We start from the raw sequence: 12,725 nt of genomic DNA, 5'->3' as shown, positions 1-12,725 counted from the left end.
AGAGGGTATGTAGCTACAGAACGCCTTTTGATTCAGCGCCAAAGCTTACATAAATCCATCAGCTCAGCTTCATTTGTCTGTTTTTCAAGCAGGTCCTACTTAGCTTCCCATCAAGGTTTATCATCATAGGAAGTCAGTCAGCTGCTCAAGGTTATAGTAGGCTATTAGATCCTCCTAATTCTTGAGTCCAGTCACAAAGACTCGTACATTCTCTCTATCTTAGAAATAAATATAACCAGGCCAACATACCATTTTGAGAATTATTTTCATATTGTATTTTTCTTCATGAAGAAGTCATATGGGTATAGAGCAATAAACAAGAACTATGGATTCATGGCAGTGCTCTCAGTAGATAAGAGTGGGACCGATTTCCATCTGCCAAGGGCAGAGAAAAAAAATAGTTTTTGTGAACTTGCAAGATAAAGGTCTTCAGAAGAACTTTAGCTGTATGTATGAGAAGGAAGGACTAAATACCAGCCGCTACAGAAAAAACTGGTATGCTGTAGCCTAAGTACATGGTCCTACAGAGATGTCAAAAGTCAAATGTAAGACATAATCAATTAGAGCCATTAATGAATGTATAAATCAGTGTTATCCAAAGTGACCAAGAAAGAGGAAGGACTAAAGGTCAGGAGAAAAACATTTTAGCTCTACCACACCTTGCTAAGTGTTTAGTACAAACTAAAGTGTGAAAGAGATGTTGGCACTTTTAATTTGGACACAGGAAAACCTATCTAAAGCAAAGATTTAGCTCTGACAGCTGCTGCCACTGAAATGAACTGCCTACAGATGACAATACCTAAAACAGGGGGGGGACACACACATGGATGAATGCAAAAAAAACCAACAACAACCAAAAAAACCCAAAACCAACACAGAAAAAAATCCTACCCCACCCCGACATGGATAGAGACATTTCCATGTCGTTCTCAAGCATACTGAGAATGACATGGAAAGAGACACTACAGGTAAAAGTAGAGAACACAAGAACCAAGACCAAGAGCACTAGACTTCAAATAACGCTCCACCCAAACAAAACAAAACTATAAAAAAGGAAGAAGCAATCCTGTGGGTCTCAAATTTCTCTGGCAGTTCCACTAAGATGAATGTTTTATTCATGGCATAAGCAGGAATATAATGAAATATTTTTCATGAAAGGCACTGTACTCCTGGAAATCATACAGAAGTCTGTGTATGATTTAGCTATCAATTTTTAATTACAAGGTCGCTTGAATTGTACCATTTAAGCTTATTGAGATTCTGTAAGTATTCTTTCAGGCAAATCATAGGGAAAGAATAATTTTTACATTTCTGGCTTCCCCCCGCACTTTGGAAAGTCAGCCCATTAGTTTTTCCATCCTGTTTCCGTATCCCCTACCAATACCTTAATTTCCTTAATTGTTCTACTGTTCCCCCTGTTATAAAAGGCTTCTTAACACAACTCACTGTGAAAATACATTTCAAATTCAATACCACAACACTACCATATAGAGGGGAGGGGAAAAATCAATTTTTCAAAAGATTCTTCATTTTTATATTATACACTTACATTTTAGACATACAATTCAAGTGGTATAAAATCTATGTTTTATATAATTTTTATGTTTTAACTTTAGAACATTTAATTCATTAACTCCTGTATTATTAACAGGAATTTGATTTAGCTTCAAGTTCTTCCTCAAGAAATTGAGACTAAACTTCCAGAACTTTTCTGTCTAATAGAAAACAGCTTGGAAGTTGTATTTAATACAATTTGAAGCATAATTCCATCCATGAAAGTCTACCAATACATTTTTGGGGACTATGCAAGCTATGCAGTTCCTACCCTCCTAAAAATAGAAATGACAACCTACTTTTGTCAACTATGAAGCAGATGAGGTCAATAAAAATAAATAAAGTTCAAATCTGTGATTATGAAGTGTATCACTATAGAAATGTAACCCCAAAAAGTTGAGTTACTGCTCTTTTGGTTAAGAAACAAAAAATTAACCAGTCAATGGGGGTATATTAAGTAGAATACCCAATAGTAAAAAAAGCCTAGCAAAACCTGCAGTGCCCTGGGATGCATCTCCTTTCCTGAGTATGAGCTGTGCTCCAGCTTTTAGTGTTTCATCCTTTTACAAATGATTTAAACTTATAATCGATGAAAAAGAGGGCGTCTTTCATCAAGGAGACAATGATATGGAACTTTAGCTACAGCAACATGATTAATGCCACAGCAAAAATGCTGATTCTTCTGGATTCTAAAGAAAGAAGTTGTAAAACCACACAAGTAGAGACAGCCCATTGCCTTCTGCCTCGCCCACTGGCGAGGGTGTTCACTTCCACCCAGCTAATACTGCTGACCACACCAGTGCCGCTTAGTTCATTATTCCCATTCATTTAACTGCAGCCTGATGCTGAAGCAGCATCATGATACTTTCTGGTATCACTATCATGAATGTTTTGCCATTGAAGAATGAGGTGAATTTGTATATATATTTTTACATACAAATTCACACACACACATATATGTACATATATACACACACAACCCATCATCTTGTAAACTTGGAAATCTCTCTTGAATTATCCTCTATATTTCAATTTTAAGTTTGTCAGGAAATTGGGATGACTTGGAGATTAATTCTAATATCGTACCAAAAGTGAAATATGAAAGTTACACCTGTTGAAAACACTCTGCTTGCCTTTCTATTTAATAAAAAACTCTCTAAAACATAGAAGGGGAAGGACAATGAACTGCAAGATATGTGCAGCTTCATTTTACATTTTATATGATAGGAGTGACATTCAATTCAAGCTCTGCGGCATGCTTTCTTCAGTCTTAACATACTTTCAACTTTCACGCACAGCTACTTTTTTTAATCTTCAAAAATCTTGCTCTTTCTGGAGCCTGACTTTCAGTCATCGTGTTCAGAATATTTTGGATTAGAACTCTGCAAGACAGACCACATGCTACGAAAAATAAAAAGCAGCAAAGGACTGTATGCTTTTAATTCCTGAAACAAAAAAATGCAAAGAGTACTTACAATGGTTTTCCCCTAAGAAATGAGTATCCAATCAGACCAAGTTTAGTAATAGATTAATCAAGGCAGATACCGGCTTCATCTCTATTTTCCATCAATATTTAGAACAAATTCCAATATTTACATTCCTGTTGATAGAAAAAACAAAGGTTAAAAATTTTCCTTTTCACATAACCTTCAGCATAGTTTACGAAGGCACAACTCCAAAACTATGATTAAAAAAAAACCCAACATTTTAAAATTCTATCCTTTGGCCAAGAAATCCAAATTAAAATATAAAGTTTAAAGAGTCTGAGGTCAGGGAAAGTCTGAAATTCAGATGTTTTACTGAAACTAGCAAGGGACATAAGATTGGGGAGACTCCAGAAGATCCAAAGAGGGCAAAACAAAATCCTGGAATTAAAACCTAGAGGGCAGCAAAAAGCAGAAAGACTGTAACAGCAGACAGAATAAAATCCAATCATCCAGCCTTCTCTTCTCTCTCCTACGAAATTCTACATCTGATTACAAATTGGATTTTCTGAAACTCTTCAGCTCCCTGCAGCTGTCCCACCCACCCTGGGAGGATAGCAACAGACACAGAAGCACTATCACAGGTACACAGAGGCTTGAAATGAAATTCATCTTCATACTTCAAAAACCGAGATATGAGCATACATTTTCTTACTGTTCTGATAACAAATGCAAGTCTGCCTCATATCAGTGGGAGCAGTCAAAAAACCCCACAACCAAACAACAACCCTCATCAGAATTCTTTCACTTTTGATGCTGGTTACAAAGGGCGAGGTCAGAGGAGGTACAGAACAATCATTAACTTGTTCCTTTGCCCTTCTTGGCCAATGCTATAGGTGCCAAGTTTTCTACAGAAAGTAGTTGGGTGTTCTTTAACAGACCTCAAAGAAACCTGCAAAGCAATTGAGTAGATAGCAAAACAAAGCACTTAGGAAAATGAAAAATATCCAAATAAAAGCTTAATCAACAAATCCATGACATGAAAACTTGCTTTCTTAGAGAGAATACTTCACTGTTGTCTTCTCTGTTATGTGGTGATTTATTTCATGATAAACAAAGAGTGGATTAAGTTAATGTATATCCCACTACTCTTTGTTAAGGTATTAGATTAAAAAAAAGTATTTGACAAAAAAGTGCTTTTTTTCCCCCCGGTTGGTTGCTTTTCCTTTCAAGTTGGTCTACCATAAGATCTTGTACTTTCTAGCTGTTCATTTAAGAAACAAAATCTTCCCATTTAGCTATATGAATTACTAAAATCACAACGTAAGATTGTAGCAATGAAGGGATAACAAAAGCAGTTCTGCAAAAATATCTAGGAGCAGTTTCAAGAACAAGTTTATAGTTTTTAACAGATGCAGATTAATAACACTTAAAATGGGCAGAAATTACCAGGACTAAAAGCAGTTCTTACACCCATTTATAGGGCTTCTATCAGGAAGACAGAAGCATCAGAGAGACAGTAGTACAGAAACAGAAATACGTTGTTAAAGAGAAATATATCAGCATAAATACATAGCCATTGTGCAAAAGAGAACTGCTTGAACTGAAGTTGGAATTACAGCTGAAGAAAAAATGATGTGAGTGAACTTCTTCCTGCAGAATTCTTAATACCTACTGCAGCCTTACCGTAGAAAACCTGAACAAAACTGCATTTTTATTAACAAGCAGAAACGGCATTCTAGAAAGGGATGGTTCTATTTAAAAAAAAGAAGAAAAAAAAAGAGTGGGCAAGGGGAGACAAAATAATATTCAAATATGCCAAAAGAACCAAAGACGACCACAAAAGTGCGTATTAGCATAGCAAATTTTGCTTTTACTTATGTAAAGAGAACACAACATTAAATGTTCTATTCAGCGGAAAGTCGCTGCGGACCTTCAAGCTGGCAGCCGGGGCACGGATCGCAGACCCGCCCGGAGGGGCTGCCGGCTCCGGGACAGGCAGCAGGGTGACCCGGCGGGGCAGGCCCGGCCCGGCCCGGCAGCGCCGGCAGCTCCCGGCGGAAGGGGCGCGCCCCGTTCCCACGGCAACGCCTCCCCCGGCGGGCGACCACCCCCGCCGCCGCCGCCGCCTGGGAGAGGCCGGGGCGGCGGCGTCCCCGCCAGCCCTCGGGACCCCCGGCACCATCCCCGCGAGGGGCGGGAAGGCCCCGGGCAGCGCGGAGGGACCGAGCCCCCTGCCCCGCGCGGGGAGCCGCGGGGAGCCCCGCCGAGCCGCCCGCGGCAGCGAGAGCCGCCAGAGCGGGTAGCCGGGGAGCCCGTCCCGCCCACTGCCCCGGGGTACCGACGGCCACGTCCGCGCCCGCCTGACAACTCACCGCGCCGCGTCCCCCCCCTTGCCGGCACCGGCTGCGGGAGCCGCTGAGCAGCCAGCGCACGCCGAGAAAATGGCGGCTCCCGGCAGCCTCTCCGGCCCCCCTCCGCGGCTGGGAGGCGAGAAGGGAGCAGCGCCCCCTGGCGGGCTGGGGGCGGGCGCGCGGCAGGCCGGCGCCCGCCGGCGGAGGGCGGCACGGAGTGGCAGCAGGCGGGAAGCGCAGCGCAGGGCGGCGGCGGCAGCGGCAGCGGCAGCGGCAGCGGCAGCGGCAGCGGCAGCGGCAGCGGCAGCGGCAGCGGCAGCGGGCCCTCCTCGCTGCGGCGGGCCCGCCTCAGCCCCGCGCCTCAGCTCCTTCCGCTTCTCCGTCCCCTCAGTGCTTCAGCTCCCACCGCGCCCCGGCTCTGCGCCGGCCTAGCTTGGCCGGAGGCTCCCTCTCCTCCCTCAGCATCTCGAACAGCCCCTTCATTTCACACCGTCTCCAGACGGTGTCGGGTCCGGAGCGTGCTAATCCCAGCGCTCTCCCTGCTCTCACCCCTTGTTCCCGCAACTACAGCTTGTGGTGACTTCAGTCTGTTAAAGCCAGGGCAGTGCAATGGGGAGGGGAACTCCCAGCCGGGCTCTCCACGGGGCTCTGCAGCCGGCAGGGCCGTGCGAAGTCTCACGGATGCTGTGGCCGGCCAGCTGACAAGGCCATCCATACTAACAGAGTCACAAGTTAGACTTAAGTAAGATGTGGTTCTTAAAAACTACCTTGGCTGAAAGAATGCATGACAGTGCAGTTATTTATTCTGAAATTTATAGGCTTCTCTTAACTGGCTGCATAAGGGAATTGAGAAATCATCTACCAGATGCTGATCTTTTAAGTACTCACAGAAGACGTGAGATGCCTACCGGCAATACTTCTCAGTACAGCTTGGGCTGTATTATGTTTCTTAATCTTTGCTTATAAATCATAGGGATGTTAAAGCAAAGCAGGTAGTGCTACTTATTAATAAGTTTGCCAGGGACTGGCTTTTTTTTTTCCTTCAAATCTGAAGATTTTTTGTTCTCACTAGCTATTATAAATTTCATGTATTTGGACTAGAATTTTCCAAATCAGACAGAAACCTCAGGCTATTTTCTTTGGTAGTTGTAGCCAAAATAATCTAATCATTTTCAAGATTAAGATGGTTGTTGTGCAACATTAAAGTATTCCATTAACCTTTTTCTCTTTTTTTAGAAACTCGGGTGCCCTCATGATTGATCCAACAAATTTGAATGTAGCCAAGATACATGGCTTTATGCAGGCAACCTGCTTCCTGCTATCCTCAAGAAAAGTCAGCTACTTGGAGTAAGCTGACTTCTCAAACTTTCTTGGTTTTCCCATTGTGCATACGATCAGTAGTGACATACTTTTTTCAAATCATATATCTCCAAAGACTTCTGGCAGATAGGTTGGGACAATTTCAGGAGAAGCAGTCTAATTATACAGTGTGCCAGAATGTTTGCAGATTCCAGGGCTTAGACTGAAAGCCTTTTTGGATAAGGATTGATTCTCACTTTATGTTGTCCAGCATCTACTAAGACCCCAATTTGATTCAAAGCTTCTAATTATTACAAGTAACTATAGTAACTTCCATTACTATAAGTAATGAAATAGTAACAAACTCCCTTTGGTCGATTAGAAAAAAAATCATAATGAATATCCAGTAATCAACAACAATACTCAATAACTTAGGTTGCAAGTCCACATACTACTTGCTCTTCGTTCAAAAAAGAATGACCCACAACCTAAAACATAATATTTACTGATGCAGCCTAATGGTGATGCTGAGCCTATAAGAAATAAACAAAAGATTTCCCTGGACGAAAGGAAAAATAATTCAAAGGGTCTGAGACTTCTGAAATACATTAAGACTAACGAAAAACTATCAGAAAAGATATTACTACAGATAGGCTCTTGTTAATATTTCTCTTAAAGAAAACAACAATTTTACTGCAGTGCTATAACCCTTTTGTAATTTGATACTGCAAAGATGTGATTACACCCATGATTAACTTAAGGCAAAGTCATCTACTTAGTTTACAATCTAACTTAAATTCTGTAGTTCTAATACTTACACTTGTTGTTCTGCAAAAAATAAAAAAATACATATATTTTACAGTGGCTTTTCAAACTAATTGTATCCTTAGACTTGTTTCCATACTTCTGGCATCTGGTGAGGTTACTATGGCCCTCACTCCTCCATGAGAATAAATAACTTTTTCCGGTCCCTCACTGGTAATGCGTGGGCCAATTTCTCAGGGGTTTGGCATTTCTCTCAATTTGAAATCTTCAGGGTATCTGTATAGAGTAAAAACAAGAAGTGGAGTAATTCCTAAACAAGAAAACTGTACTGAAAACACAGACCATTTTTCAGGGAAATACTACAAAAATATTATTTAAGTATTTCAGGGATGTTTTTTAATGTGAACAGAGATGGCCTCAAGAAATGTGCTATGGAAACAAACTGCTTTAGACACACAACTGACTGAAATTCTAAAACACACCTCTCAGTCTAAATCTCTCTGTCTCTTCTGCAATGTATGCACATACCATTTTTCTGTTTTCACTTGTATTCTCTATTTCCTTAAGAGAAAGAAATCAAATATAAAAGGCTTGAGCATTACAGGCAATATTTGTGCAAGCCAGACAGAATTTGGTTGCCTACAAATGCCAAGATGATAACTGTACATGTTTCACTATCTGAGAAATCTCTATTGCAGTAGTGAAAGTCACATCAATCTAAACTCGTTTCACATCAGTCCAAGGCAAGAGCATTTATTTAAGGATCTTTGGCATATGACACAAGAAGAGGTCTGTACCTTAACACTGCAATGTGAACATGAACATTTAATCTTATCAATCCTTCTCATACCGCATTATTAACACATCCATTAGCAATGTTTTTCACAAAGGCCATTGCGCTGTTGAGGTTTTGATACTTTTCCAAATGAAACAGGCTGTTTTTAGAGGTCACAAGGTGTTTTTACAGTGACCCACTTACAGGTTTTGATGTCTAAATCGAAAACTTTGGTAAAACAAACCCAAAAAGCTCTAGCACCAATACCTAGAAAAACTAGAAGATAAGAAAGCATAATGGAAAAGAAAAACATCGGCAATAAGGACAATAATGCTCATAAAACGTTTATTTTCTAAGCAAGCTAGTTCTTTGTTTTCTGTTGAGTTTAACCAACTTGAAGTGCAGTTTGATTAAAGTTCTGAATCAGTGGAACTGTAAGCCAAAGAGTACAGTCATACTGTAAAGCCTTTGGTGACCCAGCAGCATTAAAACTGATTTTATTACTTCAAAGTACTTTTGATTGCAGATAGAATTGTACAATGGTGGTAGCTGAGCTACAGAAAGTAATTAAACTTTGAAGAAAATTTCAAGCAATATCTTTGTCAACACAAAGTGGATGTAGACAAATGTTCATATTTGCTGTATTCCCTCTTTCATTTGAAACGGAATGAACAAAATCATTACTAAAATTTGTTGAGTAGTCTGTATTAAAATAAACAAAAAATTTAGTTTACTGACTTCATATAGATGTAGCCTCACTGAGTTTTCCTGTTTGCCTTTTTGTGGAAGGTCTTGTAGCCACTCCGTTATGGACCTTAACTGACCACAGAGCAATTCCATACTTTGAGTATCTTTGTCTTGTATTTTATTCTTTGAGTATCTTTATATCTTTGAGTATCAGTCTTGTATTTTATTCTCAGATAAACTGATAAAAAAAAAAGCGAACAGAAATACAGAGATGAAAAGAACCTCTAGTGAGATAAAGAAATGCCTCTCCCAATCTGACTTATATGCTTCATTAAATTGTAATCGATGGATATGGACAATCATCTTACTGTGTAGAAGTGTACATATGCACGTGCACAACGTCGTTTCTGTAGTGCTGTGTCCCTGCATGATGTACCGTATTGTGTTGTTTTCAGCTCATGTAATTTATGCTATGACTACGTAAAGAAACAAGCCAGTTAGCTTGAAAAGTAGATGCTATATAGCATACATGGTGATAGTTTACATGCTGTTGTCCCAAGCCCAGCACTGCACAGCACGCTGGAATCATACCCGTTTCTTCTACTCTGGGAAGTAACTTACCTTATATGTTATTACATAGGGTTGATTTAAGCTGCTGTTCTTCATTAAAAATGTCATTTAAAAAAGGAAGCACAAGTCAACTCAGGAATCTGAAGTGTCTGGGAATGGTGGTTTGGCTGCAGCTCATTTGAAAAGGCCCATTTGCTTAATGAAGCAGCAGTACTTGGAAGCATAAAGGGGAGCTTCCAACCACTGCATATGTCTGACTACGGGAATTCCAATAGGTGGATTTGGGGGGATTTTCTGCTAAGTGGAAGAGATTTCAATATCCTTCTGCTTGGGGGTTTTGGGGGGTTTGTTTTGGTTTTGGTTGGGTTTTTTTTTTTTTGGTGAAACACGAACATTTCATAGCTTGGACAATTTTCAAATTGGACAATTTCCAAATGTTTTGAAATGTTTCGTGCAAAGATGATCTTTTAACATCCTTCCAGGATGTTACGTTCCAGGAGTTCGTAACATTTTTGAGATTAATTTAATGTACCTTCTACTAAAATTTCTATTACAATTAAACAAGAATTTATGTTTAAATTACTATTCCAAAGACATATTTGAATACATATTTTGGAGTTATGTGGAGAATTTTTATTAAATTATAGAAAACTTTATGAAATTCAACAAGGACAAGTGCAAACTCCTGCATCTGGAAAGGAATAACCTCTTGCAATGATAACCGCTGGGGACCGCCTGCCTGGGGAGCAGCTCTGCGGAAAAGGACCTGGGGATCTTGGTAGACATGAACCAGCAGTGTGCCCTGGCAGCAAAGGCAGCCAGTAGCATGGTGGACAGTATGAACAGGAGCCCAAGACCTGCTGACCAAGGGGAGTCATTATCCCCCTTCACTCAGCACTCCTTAGACCACATCTAGAATACTGCATCCAGTTTTAGGGACCCCAGTAAAGAAAAACCCTGATCAGCTGGGGTGAGGTCAGCACTCCTGGACCACCAGGATGGTCAGGGGTGGCCAAGGGAAGAGCGAGGACTTGTTCAGCCTGGAGAAGATATGACCTCGAGGGACCTAACAGCAACCTTCCTGTACTTACAAGAGGGCTACCAAGAAGATGGAGGCAGGCTTTTCACAGTGGTGTGTGGTGGAAGGGCAAAGGACAATGTGCATAAATGTAAACAAGAGGTTCTGAGTGGGTATAAGCAAAAGCTTTTCAACTATGAGGACAGTCAAGCAGTCCCCATCCTTGGAGGGCTTCATGACCAGACTGGATAAAGCCCCGGGCAACTTGATCTGACCTCATGGCTGACCCTGCAGGAGGCTGGATTAGATTGCCTCCTGAGATCCTTTCCCACTTGAATTATGCCATGACTCTATGATTCAAAAATATAACAAATCATATAAAACTGAAAAATCAGATCATACCGAAAGTATAGTCTCTTTGAAACTTTCTTTACACAATCGTGTTAAAAATTTCAATCAGTTCCAAGCTGTTTGAGTCAGATAAATATAAACTGGACTTAGCAAACAGTTCTTTGACACAAACTGTTTAGTCAATAATGGGTCATGAGTCACAGAAGTTCATATGGGAAACTGTGTTTGTTGATATATTCCCTAAGAAATTAATGTAATTTCTTATTTCCTACTAATCTCATTGACTCATTAATCAGTCCATTACTATCAGATTAATGAATGGAGTGCAAAAAGCTATGCAATCCAGAGCTGGAATTTCAGAGGTGCAGCAGAGAAAGCAAATCAAATGCAGAAAAATGACAACACAGTGCCTTAACTAGGAACATTTTCTCATGAATATGACAACAGAAAATTGAATAACTGATAAGTAACAGATGCCTTAAAGCTGTGTTTTTCCCTTGAATTACATCCAGTGTTCTTGCTACCATTGGAAGAAGAGATGCAGTCGTTTGATGGGAATAGGAAAGCCTTGCATTTGTATGCTGGTCCACAGAAAATCAAATCTGATTCTCTCTTCCAAAAGAGTATGACACCCATTCCCTCTACCCACAGCACTTACTATTACAGCACATTCTTCATTTCCTTTCATTGCAAGCAGGTGATAAACATCATTCTCATTACATTTTAGTGAAGACAGTGGAAAAGTCCGAAGGGAAGTTAAGAGATAATTAGAGGTCTCATCATAGTACAGAAATAGGAAAAGTTGAAAAAACATGATGAGTCTTTTCAATTTCAGCAATGAAATCTTAGGCAGGACAAATCCTGTAACTCCCAAATCCATTGCTGATCAGACAATGCAATAACATACCTTCTCATTAAAATTAAAAGCATCGAATAATTGTGGCAGTACTGAACCCAATAATATACGCCCTGTGGAAAAGTTAGCATTTAAGCATGTAAAAACCCAATCTTCTTTTGATGTCTTGGTATACTGCTAGCTGAAACGACTTCTAAGTTCACTTGCACGTGGCGTCAAATCAGGGACAAACACAGAGTGTTTACTTTCTTTCACAACTCACTGAGCAGGCGAGCAAAGAGAAATGCCAAATGAAGAGGAAAATGGTAAACATGCAACTAGTGATTTATTTTAGTTCTGTTTGAACTGATTAATGCCAGAAATAATTATCTAGAGCTGGGACTTTGGACTTAGCAAGCATGCGGCATATGACCACATACATGGTTTTCTATTCATAATTCCTTCATGCTGGAATACAGATACTATATGTCAGTGATATAATAAGTAGAAAAATGCCAAGTTCAAGGCAATGCTTGCCTATTCCCTGCATGCTTCCACATGTTATCTTGATGGGAGAAAAGAGGCAGAGAGGAGTGAAGAGGAATGCTATGGTTAACAAACATGTCCCTTTTAACTGATCACTTTGGTCATTCATTTTCCCCACATCCCATTGATGATGCCTGAGAATTATTATATATGGGGGAAACTCAGGATGACCATCCAAATCTTAGCTGGGCAAACTTTTCTGTAGTTCTGAAATGCTTGATATTGCTGCTTAAGTAGAAGGTTAAAAAATATACTCTTCACATGTCAAAGGCAGGTGTATTTAATCAAGTATATTCCGACTTTGGACTCACTCAGAGTCAAAGAAGCAGAAGGAGAAGCAGCAGCAGAACAGAGAACAACGGACAAAGTGCCACCAGACTGCTTTCCAGGTTGGGATCAAGAATGAGGAATCAGGACTGACAGTTTCAGAAATAGCTTCGATTCCTAAGAGTCTGCAAACCCCAACATGATATCTGGGGTATGCAACCCAAACGAGGATGTGGACCATGTTGATAAGAGTTTGACTTACCCAATTTAGGTTTTACCT

At 40.4% G+C, this 12,725-nt stretch overlaps 1 long non-coding RNA gene across 1 annotated transcript; it reads right to left on the bottom strand.

Moving 5' to 3' along the window:
* Nucleotides 1–248: 248 nt before the first annotated feature.
* On the bottom strand, nt 249–5,457 carry LOC140658533 (uncharacterized). The gene is made up of 3 exons (XR_012044758.1): nt 5,354–5,457; nt 3,030–3,154; nt 249–375 (listed from the first exon to the last, which is right to left on the bottom strand). It is a non-coding gene; the product is annotated as an uncharacterized lncRNA (long non-coding RNA).
* Between the last annotated feature and the right edge of the window lie 7,268 nt (nt 5,458–12,725).

This window comes from Ciconia boyciana, chromosome 12 (assembly GCF_034638445.1).
Source record: "Ciconia boyciana chromosome 12, ASM3463844v1, whole genome shotgun sequence".
In the NCBI taxonomy this organism is placed as follows: domain Eukaryota; kingdom Metazoa; phylum Chordata; class Aves; order Ciconiiformes; family Ciconiidae; genus Ciconia; species Ciconia boyciana.
The sequence above is the reverse complement of the archived record's forward strand: the minus strand, read 5'-3'. Positions and strand labels throughout refer to the sequence as shown.